The 9,195-nt window shown below is 42.7% G+C and overlaps 1 long non-coding RNA gene across 1 annotated transcript; it reads right to left on the reverse strand.

The window, feature by feature from the left end:
* Positions 1–3,009: 3,009 nt before the first annotated feature.
* Positions 3,010–9,195, reverse strand: LOC306914137. Its single transcript, XR_013788649.1, has 3 exons — positions 8,874–9,195; positions 7,651–7,722; positions 3,010–4,793 (listed from the first exon to the last, which is right to left on the reverse strand). It is a non-coding gene; the product is annotated as an uncharacterized lncRNA (long non-coding RNA).

Genomic DNA, 9,195 nt, shown 5'->3' on the forward strand with positions numbered 1-9,195 from the left:
CTTTGTTTAATGTGTGCAGTATAGAATATATTACCAATCAATGTTCTTTTCCTTTTTTGTAGTTGTACTGTCAGGAAGCTGACACAAGGATGTTTCTTCATGCAGCCTATGCTGCAAATCAAGTTTGATGTAGCAGTTTCACTTGTTCAAAGACTTGCCTTGAAAAAGCTGACCCCATCCATCCATCCTTCAACTGCTTATCCGTAGTTGGGTCGTGGGGGCAACAGCTCCAACAGAGAGCCAGACTTCCCTCTACAGAGCAACATTAGTAACTTCCTCTTGGGGGATCCTGAGGCGTTCAAGGCCAGTGAGTCGATGTAATCCCTCCATCTGATATGATCCTGATCTGCCCCAGGGTCTGCTCTCAGTGGGACGTGCATCGAGGACCTCCCTAGGGAGATGCTCGAGAAGCATCCTAATCAGATGCCCGAAGCACATAAGCTGGCTTCTTTCCAGGCGAAGAAGCAGTGACTCTACTCCGAGTCTCTCTAGCGTGACTGAACTTCTCACCCTATCTCTAAGAGAGATGCCAGCCACCCGTCGGAGAAAACAAATTTCTGCCGCTTATTCTTTCGGTCATGACCCACACTTCAAGACCTTAGGTGAGAGTAGGAATGAAAATTGCTCAGTAAACAGAGAGCTTTGCCTTCTGGCTCAGCTCTCTTTTCGTCACAACAGTGCGGTACAGCGACTGCAAATTCCACCCCTGCCGCTCCGATTCTCCGGCAGATCTCCTTCTCCGTCCTCCCTTCACTCGTGAACAAGACCCCGAGATACTTAAACTCCTTCACCTGGGGTAATGTCTCATTCCCTACTTGGACAGCACAATCCATTGGTTTCCTGCTGAGAATTTCTATTAGTGACTGCTTTAGTATCTACGACTTGTCATTGTCATCCTGGATTGGAATTCTAACCTATAAATCCTTGCAGTATATCTTCAGATGTGCTAGACCAACGCATTTGCCATAAAGTGAAACTAAGCGTTTCCCCCCACTGCATGAGTTCTCATGTGTCTTTTTAGATCACCCTTTTGACTACAGGCTTTGCCACACACGTTGCAAGTAAAGGGTTTTTCCCCTGTATGAATCCTCATGTGTCTTTTTAGATGGTGTGCTCGAGTAAAGCCTTTGTCACAAGCATTACAAGAAAAGGGCTTTTCACCTGTATGAGTCAACATGTGTCTTTTTCTATCGTCCGTTTGATTAAAGCCTTTGCCACAAACTTTACAAGCATAGGGCCTTTCACCTGTATGAATCCTTGTGTGTGTTTTCAGATGATGCGTTGAAATACAGCCTTTTCCACACGCTGTACAAGTAAAGGGCCTTTCCCCTGTATGGGTCCTCATGTGAATGCTTATATAACTTGTATTACTAACACCTTTGCCACACACTGGACAAACATAGGGTTTTTCACTAGTATGGATCCTCCTCGAGTGTCTTTTTAGATCACCCGTTTGATTAAAGCCTTTACCACAAACTTTACAAATAAAGGGTTTTTCCCCTGTATGAGTTCTCATGTGTGTTTTTCGATCACCCTTTAGATTTTTGCCACACACTTCACAGATAAAGGCCTTTCCCCCCGTATGAATCATCATGTGCCTTTTTAGATGTCCCTTTTGATTAAATATTTTGTCACAATCTGTACAACTAAAGCTTTTCTTCGTATGAATCATCATGTGCCTTTTAACATGTCCCTTTTGAGTAAACATTTTGCCACAATCTGTACAACTAAAGCTTTTCTTCCTTGTGTGACTCCTTGTGGAGGTAGCTTTCAGGTCTTGAGACATCTTGTCTCCTTCCACATTTTGTGTCTCGGCTGATTTCAGTGAGTTTAAGTCATCACTGTCTTCAGCGTCAGATTCAGGACAGTCTGATTTCAGTGAGTTTAAAGCTGACTGACCTTCCCTGGTCTCTGCCCAGTCATCACTGTCTTCAGCATCAGATTCAGAAGAGTCTGAAGAGAGGCGCTTGTCTGTTACACAGTCCTCTACATCAGCTTGCGTTTTCATGTGTTCAGCTGAGGTACTGGATAGAGGCTCCAATTCTCTGTTTTCATCATCATGTACACTCTTTACTTCTAGTAATGTCAATGTTGAACCATCAGCCTCCTCTGGTCTCTTTTTAATCTGTGGAGGTCGTGGTTCTTCCTGGACCAGACTGGAGCTCCTCTGCTCACGTTGTAGAGCTTGTGGTTCCTTCTGGCCCAGCGGTTCATCAGCAACCGCCTCTGTACACACAGCGAGGAAGTCTAGTGGAAAAATAATGAGAAAAGCATTGAATGTTTGAATTTTACATTATTAATTTCTCTTTCCAAGTTGTTTGTGTTCGACTCAATGGCCATAAACTTTATCAGTGGTTTAGTTATTTCAAACAACGGTCCACCATGACAGCAGAGAGCTCTTGTAAGTGTAAAATACTTTAAATATAAGAAATTCTTTAAATAGAGCATTATTTACCCGTTTACACATTTACTCAACGACATTAGAGGAAACCAACCTGCCCATCTGCTCAACGACACGTTGGCATGCAGTCAGGAGGAGCCTGGGATCCTGTGGGGGGACTTGGGGTGGCTGCGGATGGAACCGCAAGGTTCCCAGTTCGATCCCGGGCTCCCCCAGAGTTAGGGTCGAAGTGTCCTCGAGCAACACTCTGAACGCCTAATTGCTCCTGATGTGCAGGTTGGCGCCTTGCATTGTTTCCTTCCGCCATCAGTGTGTGAACGGGTGAATGTGCTTTGGATAAAAAGTGCTATATAAATGCACCATTTAACACTACCTCCTGAGCTACTGGTGTACTATCAAGGCAAGTCAGAAAGGTAGTGTGTGTGTGTGTGTGTGTGTGTGTGTGTGTGTGTGTGTGTGTGTGTGTGTGTGTGTGTGTGAAAACCATCAGGAACACCCCCTAGTTTGACACGTCACATGCTACTTAAAGCATAATGAAATTTAGAACATTTTGCCTTATATGAGTTGCAGGTAAAATACTACAGGATATAAAAACAATCATACTATCATCAGATTCAGATTCAACTTTATTGTCAAAGTGGGTGAAATTTGTACAAAGTCAGAGTCAAAACATCATGGTGAATGTATGAACTGTGAGCATTCAAATCCACATTAAACAACGAGTGATTATTCTACTTTAGTATCTACGACTTGTCATAGAGCACCGAAGTCTGACGTCAATATCGGTAGAGGGCACAAATACACGCGTTCATGTACTTTTTATTTGCATTGTAATCCCCATGGGGGGATTTTAGATCGCCTCATATAAGAACTGTTTGAAAAATAAACGTCATCCCGGCCGTTTCACTCATATGGAATTATGGATATGAAGAATCAACTGACTGAGAGAAAACGCTATTGTTACTGCTACTGAATTAGTTACATTTTCGCTAGAAACAGACTATCATATATGAGTGACTGACTGTCGCAAACGATACAGAGACACCTCCCTGACAATAATTCCGAGACAGCTTGTTTATTTTTGGACCACAATGCTTATATGAAACTATTTTAAGACCCCATGTTATTCTCCATAGAGAAATTACGTCCATGAACCAGGGGATGAGCGAGTGACGTCAGGACTTCGGCACTCTATTATCATCCTGGATTGGAACGAACGAAGAGTTTGTTCCCTCTGCATGAGTTTTCATGTGTCTTTTTAGAACTCCCATTGTACTATAGCTTTTGCCACAAATGTCACAAGTAAAGGCCGTTTCCCCTTCATGAGTCCTCATGTGTCTTTTTAGATGTTGATAACGAACAAAGCCTTGGGCACAAACTTTACAAGTAAAAGAAATTTCACCTATGTGAGTCGCCATGTGTCTGTTTAGATTAGTCATTGAACTACAGCTTTTGCCACAAGCTGTACAAGGAAAGGACTTTTCACGTGTATGAGTCTTCATGTGTTTTTTTGAATCGTCAATACGACTAAAGCCATTGCCACAAACTGCACAAGTAAAGGGCTTTTCCCCTGTATGAGTCATCGTGTGTCTTTTTAAAATAGGCTTAGATTTAAAACCTTTGCCACACACTGTACAAGTAAAGGGTCTTTCCCCTGTATGAGTACTCATGTGTCTTTTTAGATGACACGTTTCAACATAGCCTTTACCACACACTGCACAAATAAAAGGCCTTTCCCCTGTATGAGTCATCATGTGTCTTTTTAGACTATTTGAGTGACCAAAACTTTTGTCACAAACTATACAAATAAAGGGCTTTTCCCTTGTATGAGTTATCATGTGTCTTCTTAGAATACTACTTCCACCAAAGGCCTTGCCACACTCTGAACAAGTAAAGGGTTTTTCTCCTGTATGAATCATTGCATGTCTCTTCAGACATTCCTTTCGACTAAACATTTTTTCACAACTTGTACAACTAAAGCTTTTCTTCCTCATGGAGGTCGTCAGCTCTCGAGACAGCTTGTTGCGGTCTCCTTCCACATTTATTTTCTTGTGTGATTTCTGACCTTCCCTGCTCTCCTCCCAGTCATCACTGTCTTCAGCGTCATATTCAGAACAGTCTGAAGAGAAGAGCTGGTCATCACTAGTTGGTTGTGATGATACCCAGCCCACAGCAGCTTGTGTAGTTTCCATGTATCCGGTTGAGATGCCGGCTACAGGCTCCGTCTCTCTGTTCTCACAACCTTGTAAACTCTGCACTGCTAATATTGTCAACATTGAATCATCGGCCTGCTCTGGTCTTCGACGCAACTTCTTTTTAATCTTTGGACGTTGTGGTTGCTCCTGGATCAGACGTTCAGCAGGAACCTCCTCTGTACACACAGTGAGGACGTCTAGGGGAACAAAAGATGAAAAGATGAAATGAGAGAAAAGCACTGAATTTGTCAAATTGTGTTGTTTGTGTTCTACTGGGTTGCCATAGACTTTACCAGACGTTTATGTAACACCCGGGATTCGAACTCGGGTCTTATAATTTTAATTTAAATACATTGCTGCTATATACCTTTATGAACAGCCAAATCAGTTTTGTGTGCCTCTATAAAAGGTCTTGACATGTGTGTGTGTGTGTGTGTGTGTGTGTGTTAGGCTTTGGCGATGTGCCACATTTTTCCTATCGGCCATCGCCTGCCCCAAAAACGCAGTTTGAGAGCAGCAGTGAGAGCAGCTGCCCAATCTTTTAATCTCGAGTTATATTCACCGCACAGTGGGTCACGGGTCAAAAATACAGATCCACAAGCTCACAAAGTTGTGAGCTTGTAGATCTGCTTTCTTTTGCAGCGCATGTGTCGGCTGATGCCGTGACTGATGCTGTTAGCCTAGCTTGTTGCTAACAGCTGTTTCACTCGTCTTTTCCTTTTCTATGCTCTGGTGCACTGCCCCTTTTTAGGTTAAGAACAAAGGAATCATTTGGAATACATATGAAAATTGAGGCAAGACATGTCATTTTATAAATTTTGACTGCCAGGATTCAGAGCGATTTTCACCTACCTTTGAAAAATTATAGAATATTCTGTGTCACTCCATTCCGCACACGGGTGCCCTCAAATGGCGCACACAGATGTGCTAGAATCGGAAAATAATCGTGATCCATACACGACAATCCATTTGAAAGCTACAGGCCCTGGTGTAGAGGGAGTGCTGCGCGCAGTTGTCCCATAGGAATGCATTATTGTGGTGTTTTTGCAGGTCCCTCTGCATGTTTGCATGTGTCGGCCGACTCAGCCAAAGATGTAGACTATCAGGCCTTAATGTCACTGCTTCGCTGGGCACAGATGCACCCCCATTGTGTTAATTTATAAAACTGTAGTTAGTGTGCAGGCTTCTGTAAATATTGATCACATCATGAACGCCACACACATGCCTTGGCGCCGTCCGGCCAGTTTCTCCATGCCAAATGTCCTGCGATTCATCTAATATTATTTATTGATGACACCATCACATGAACACATACTTTACCATCTGACAAGGAAATATAGCTGTGTCCAGAAGTCATTCCCCAAGCATTTCGACATATGACAGCGATATGAAATGAATCCATAAGACGGATTTCTCCTCATTAATCAATAAAGCGCTGATAAAAAAATATATTAGATATAGATATAGTTTTACCTCAGCAAAGGTGGGCTTATAATATTCTTGTCAAGTTGTATTAGCCGGCATGTAAATTAGCGGCATGTCGTAATGTTCTACGCAATCTATCAAGGCAATGAGTGCAGCGCCACTGCCATTCATATGGCTTGCCAGATTTACACTGACTATTTATTTTTCTAAGTCTGTTGTTTCCCCACCACTTGCGGTCGCTTCTCGCCCTTAAGGCGTCTTACTGGTTTTATATGAATTGTGGTCTGATCTGCGTGTCATTGAAAGTAGCGGATCTACAAGCTCACAACATGTAATGCCATGACATATTGTGAGCTTGTAGATCTGCTACTTTTGGTTTCCACCGCCGTGACACATACATGGCCAGAAAGATCAAACATACATTGAATAGCATGTGGCTGAGGCGAAGCGTAAGCTTACAGATCTGTTTTTCCCTCATGCATTTCTTTAAATGCATCTCTAATTTAAATTAAGCAAAATGCCAATGAAAGAGTCCTACTTGACTTCATTCACCCTATTTAGATCAGGTCAATTTTAATAAGCCTATCTCACAGAATTTCCCCGCCCCCTTAATACGCCCCCTTTCGGGGATAGTGGTGATAGCGTGACGTCACTCCATAGACGCTACATGTTAACAGAGGTAATTTAAGAAGTCTACAACTTTTGTTTTCTCAAGGTAAGGTTTGTTCTATCTGTTCGAGCTGATTACCATCTTGTTTGCTTCATAATAATATTGGTCTGTCACATTTTTACATTAGAAAATGTACTTAGATTCTCCAGAGAAAAAAACGCGTAAATGCTAATGTTAAATGACACCACTATTTACCGGAAGTGGGCGTGGAAAGCGGGCTGTGAGATAGGCCTATTGTGTCATTTCAATGGGGAGTCATGCTTCTTCACCACACCTGGGATTTCATTTGGGTTCATGAAATGGCTGTTTAGTTATAATGTATGATTTTATTTTATAACTTTATGGTCTTGTGATGTGCATTCCTTGCCGATAATCGTATCGATACAGAGACTACCATATCGATACGACAGGAAATGCTGTGTGACGCGGCTTAAACAAAACCCCAAAAACACCTGCATCAGTTTCCACCAGACAGTGATGATGAAATTTAGTAAAACTAAATCAAAATCAAAATCAAAATCAACATATATCGTGGCCTTGGTATCTTGATACGTATTGCATCGTGATTCGTGGCCTCTGTATCGTGATACGACCTTGGTCCATGTTTTAACTGTTTAAAACGACTGGTCCACTGCTTTTTGTATTGAGTTGTGCTTGAAATGTACTGTAATTCTGCAAACTGTTAATAAATACTTCAATCAATCAAAGTAGTTCGTAAATAAGCATGTGTGCACGCTCATCCTCTGACGTGACCGCCCAGCACACTCAAAAAACTGAGCACATTCCCGGAGCACATATCCGAATATTTATTTCCGTGACCATGGGGGCCCAAGAATGGTTCAGAATCTGTGTTCACGTTCACACTTCCACTGGAATGAATAGACTAACATACACAATCATCACATGCATAGTCACATTACATACATGCACGATACAGATAGTAATATTGTATTTCTCACCTTTCTTCTTCTTTCCTTGGGACCTTTTCTTCATATCTTTTTCTTTCCTCTTTTTTTCACCGATTCCTCCAACTACATTCAACAAAAACAAATATCCTGATGAAATCTCGGAAGAAGGCTGTCGCCGAAATGCATAAGCGTTCTCAATAAATTATTAAAATATATGAAATTGCATCCGAGCCAGTCTTACATTTTTGAGTGGTGCAACCACTCCTTATTGACTTCCCATTGTACCGCCTCCCGCACCGACACTGGCTAGCTGTGACATAGCAGATCAGAGGCAGGAACGTAGGGACGCGCAGCTAGCCAGTGTCGGTGCGGGAGGCGGTACAATGGGAAGTCAATAAGGAAGTCAAGGAAGGAAGGAAGGAAGGAAGAGAGAATTTCAGAGCAGCCAAAACTGAAGAAAAAAAAGATACTTAACACGTCTCCTATAGCAGTTTTATGCATCTTTGAAACATCTCACCACCACTTAAGCGGAGCACAGATCGGCCTGAACGGAGCGTATGTACAGCTGTCTACCATAGAGAGTGGAAGAAATGCTAAGGGACCCTACGGGTGAACGATGAAAAGAGCTCAACCGAGGGGGTCCCGAGAGAGACTAGCTGTGTCCCTGACTGTGTCCGTAGCTGTGCCCCTGGGTCCGAGCACGAAAATATCGTTTGGTTGGTTTTCATCACCAAGTGTCACTGTTGTGCACACACACATTAACTGTATACTGTATGATTGTGGGTGTGACAGTACAGTACAGTACAGTACAGTACAGTACAGTACAGTACAGTACAGTACAGTACAGTACAGTACAGTACAGTACAGTACAGTGACCCCCACACGGTAACATGTAATTTCTCAACCGTTTCGGATGTGGGGTGGCTTGCCGGAACCGGGCTGGCACCCTGGGCTCGTTCCTGTGGGTCTGGAAGTTCCGGGGACCCCACATGGAGTTGCACCACTCACTTCACACGGGTGTGATTTTTATTTTGGAGAGCAGATTTTTCCACTTTCGTGGTTCATGAGTTATCTGTGATTTGTTTTCTTTTTTTTTTTTTACAAGTCTTTCATTGATTATTAATTTAAAGCTACTTTCCTGGGGTCCACACAAATTAAGCAGTCAATCAGCCAATCGACGACCTGCAGTGTGTAGTTTGATGTTGTGTAGATTGTAACAGACATAGCCTACCTGCAGTGTGTAGTTTGATGTTGTGTGCATGTAACGCACATACCTGCAGTCTGTAGTTTGGTGTTGTGTAGTGTCTCCATCTCTCTCTGGAAGAAGCTGAAAATGAACTGTGCGGCGGCACTGAGGCGCTCCAACACAAACACTTTGACCTGACAAACATCACCGCTTGTATGTTTCTCCAAAACACACAATATCTGCTCTCCCACCGACGTCATGTGTCCATTTATCTCCAGCCGTACATACTCCATTTGACTCGTTTTACATCCTTTAAGCGACGTTTTACCTCCTTTAAGAGACGTTTTAACTCCTTTATGACTATGAGACATGATTCTTCACAGAGACAAAAGGCGAAACTACGCCATAGA

Source organism: Electrona antarctica (genome assembly GCF_951216825.1).
Source record: "Electrona antarctica genome assembly, chromosome: 21".
Lineage (NCBI taxonomy): Eukaryota > Metazoa > Chordata > Actinopteri > Myctophiformes > Myctophidae > Electrona > Electrona antarctica.